Source organism: Triticum dicoccoides, chromosome 2B, assembly GCF_002162155.2.
Source record: "Triticum dicoccoides isolate Atlit2015 ecotype Zavitan chromosome 2B, WEW_v2.0, whole genome shotgun sequence".
In the NCBI taxonomy this organism is placed as follows: Eukaryota; Viridiplantae; Streptophyta; class Magnoliopsida; order Poales; family Poaceae; genus Triticum; species Triticum dicoccoides.
This window is the reverse complement of record NC_041383.1, coordinates 554,608,066-554,611,703: the sequence shown is the minus strand read 5'-3', so window position 1 is coordinate 554,611,703 and position 3,638 is coordinate 554,608,066. Positions and strand designations below refer to the sequence as shown.

Genomic DNA, 3,638 nt, shown 5'->3' with positions numbered 1-3,638 from the left:
TCTCTGTTGGACACACTCGGATGGCAGTTCGGTGTGTGCATCAGATAACTGTATCCATTTTAGTTCTGCTTGCTCTGATTAAAGTGGAAAGTACTGCCGTTATCTTATATGTTGTTCTGTTAGGATTGAATACAACAACAGACGTGCCCATTTCTGTTATAGTACCCCTGAATAAAATGGTAAATACTGCAGTTATCATATACAATCTCTCAGGAGTGAATACCACAAGAAGCGCATTTTTGTTAATATCCCCTGCTTCCTGATGTATTTGTTTCTTGGTAAAAGTGAACTTCCAATGAATATTTTTGTGCTGGAGCAGGCTGGAGAGGTATTCGGCTGTGCACATTTAATTATAGTATCTGGTGGAGATACCCTGTTCAAGGACAGGGGGGCGGGGGTGTGAACTTTGTGAAATCCTGTCCTATTGATGACTTTGCAAACTTATCAGGAGGTGGTGTTAGGAAATCTAAACAGTTTAAACTATATAGGAAGACATTTATAGGTTAGAAACAATCTGTTCTACTTTTGCAGATTATCTAGATAAGTGATGAAGTTTACTTAGTATAGTATTTTTTTTCTGTCACTTCTTTATCTACCAAAAGCGTGAACCCATGGTATGAGCCACTAATGCAAGCATCGTCATTCTTTTCTGAGTTTGTCTAATTCACATCTAAATGTTTTCTAAGGATGTCACATCTAAGCTCCCACAAATAACGCAGCAACAAGGAACAAAAAAAAAGCTGGGGCAAAAAAAATACACCACAAACATAGTGGACACAAGGTTAGACGTGACATAAATGTGTCCTAGACAGACCCTTCTTTTCTTATTGAAACATCAACTTTCCAAAGACAATATTCCAAACTGGACAGTTGATACATAGAGCTATTTTACTTTAACATTTAAAGTGTGGCTGCAAATCTGGGATGCAGGAGGTGAAAATTCATTGTCTAATCTGTTTCTCAGTTTCCTCTTTCAGAAACGAGAGATTTTTCAAGACCTTGCTCCACTGCTGTGGCACTCCTTTGGCACTGTTGCTGCAGTGCTCCAGGTAGGTTACAGTTATTGCACTGTTCTAAATTCAGTCGCAATGGCAAGAGTACATATGTACTTGTGCAGTTCTTGTTATTTAAGTAAGGGTGGTTGTCCATGTGTATTGATTATTTCAATATGAAATTATTGATGGTTCTGCACATTTTCCTTATTCAGTCTGTCATGCTGTTTTGAAAATTTATGCAGGAGATTGTGTCAATTTACCCTTCACTTTCACCTCCTACTTTGTCGCCAGTTGCATCAAACCGTGTCTGCAATGCACTTGCACTTCTTCAGGTATGCTTTTACATGAGAAAGAAAAGGAAACCCTCACTCCTGGTGGGCCTTGTGGTGGATTGAGAATACTACTGCTTTCATATCATGCTTGCTTGCCATCTGCCCCTCAATTTCATTTTACTTTTTTTTTAATTGCAGTGTGTTGCTTCACACCCTGAGACCAGGATCCCGTTCTTGAATGGTACTGAGCGCTGCTGTTTCTATGCCAAGTCTTAAATATTTCCATTGTTTATTGTTAAAAAGCTTTCCTCATTTTGGTGACTTTACAGAATAAGTGAATCTTAACTAGCAGTGGTTAATAATTAAGTCTTCTTCTTTTTCCTTTGCAGCTCACATCCCACTGTACGTGTACCCGTTCCTGAATACTACCAGCAAGACAAGACCTTTTGAGTACTTGAGGCTTACCAGCTTGGGTGTTATTGGTGCTCTTGTGAAGGTAAATTAAAACTAGATACTTATGCAAACTAGGAATGGATGGTCCATATAGATTTTTGCTTTAAATGGTGAGAGGGTTGAACCAGAGGGGAAAACAGTGATGGGGATTGGCTGTATTCTTTCTTTTTTTTGTAGACTATATCTTGTTCTTTTGGTATTCTCATTCCAGTAATCCAGTCATTTTAATCAAATGGACTGGTTGGGATTGGATCCCAGGAATATCAACAGGAACTGTTATTTTTGAAGCAAACAGGCTAATGATTTGTTAGAAATTATATTGTTTCTTCTTTTGGATATCCGATTCTGATATGTCAGAAACACAACATATCAAAAGTTAGCAATGACCAAACTGGCATGTAACAGAGACACTATAAAAGATAGCCAACATCCAGTTAGGCCAACATAACAGTGAACAAAACTACTGTCAATCAGCTCAGTTCTAGTGCTGTTGGATTTTTCTCGATTGTATTCTTGCAGTTTTGAAAATTCAGTTTATTCGGTTACTGAAAATTCAGTTAATTCAGTTAGGCACACAAATTTCAGAACTTTTGTGTGCCCTAGTACTTGGTGTTTGTAGAAAACCAGGAGTGTCAATGGGACTAGAATTCACTTGTTCTTATCTGGGTTTGTAAAACTTGTTCATGTACTGAACTACTAATGCCTTGTGATGCTCTGAATTACTTGTGATGCCTCTGAATTACTTGTGATCACATTGAGAAAGACTTGTGAAGATGATGATCATCTTTAACAGAAAACAATTTGTGATGATTTTGCTAGTTTGCTGGGTTTTGTCTCCGACCATCGTGTCGTGATGATTTTGCAGGTACCCCGAGAAGCCCTTGAGTTTGCCGGAATGTCGATTAACTTCCGTTCCGGCAAATTCGGGTACTCCATATGTCCTATTTTCAGCAAAGGTCATGCTGAAATTTTCCGTGAATTTTAGCATGACTTTGCTAAAAATAGGACATATGGGGTACTTGTGACTAATGCATGGGCCGGGGTATCTTAGTAGTTAATTAAGTAGGATCAAGTGCCCCGGCGTACTTGTGACTAATGCATAGCTTTTAGGGTGCCTCGGTGTCGATAAAAACCGAAATGATGAAAAGTTAGGCTTTTAGGGTGCCTTGGCGTCAAAAAACCCTCAATGATAAAAGCTTAGATTTTAGGATGCCTCGGTGTCGACAAACCCTAAATGATGAGACCATGATCTTGTTCCTTGACAATAACCAACTTTTTGACCAAACTTTGCTTCTATTTAGAGAGAAACATGGCCCACAACGATGAGGCCGGGGGTTCGGGCGGCAAGGCATTCTGGGAGCTGTCCCAGGAGATGGAGGAACAACCTCACTTGTATGAGGCCGCCGCCTTCCCCACCGATCCTGAGACCACGGATGGTGCCGCCGAGGATGACCACACTGATGCCACCACTGATGGTGCCGCCGAGGATGCCACCACTGATGATGGCGGCGCACGCACAGATAGCAGCCAGCCGAAGAGGCAACGGAAGGACCGGCGCCCGATCGTGCTCCGCACCCTCAAGGAGGAAGTTACTGAAGTGGACTCCAACGGGAATCCAACGGCGCCCGAACGAATAGTCACGGGGTACTCGCTTCAGCTCGGGTGCATTGCCTGGAGCACCGTCTCGATCAACACCGAGAACCTAAGGCATCCTGACCGGGGGAATTTGCGCCACCTCCTCTTCACGAAGCTGCACGAACGATACAAGTTCCCCGCTGAATTCGAAAACACAAGCCTCAAAGGGAATAAAGTGAACAATGCTGCCCTCACGAAGATGAGCAAGGCCCTGTCTACTTGGAAAAGCAATGTGAAGAGAATGATCGAGAAAGGTGAGAGTTATGAGAAGATCAAGGAGAAA

General features: G+C 41.7%; 1 long non-coding RNA gene across 1 annotated transcript; it reads left to right on the top strand.

Annotated features, from left to right (window-relative positions):
* The first annotated feature begins 1,027 nt into the window (after positions 1-1,027).
* On the top strand, positions 1,028-1,816 carry LOC119368000. Its single transcript, XR_005176489.1, has 4 exons — positions 1,028-1,049; positions 1,238-1,327; positions 1,466-1,508; positions 1,657-1,816. It is a non-coding gene; the product is annotated as an uncharacterized LOC119368000 (long non-coding RNA).
* Positions 1,817-3,638: the final 1,822 nt, after the last annotated feature.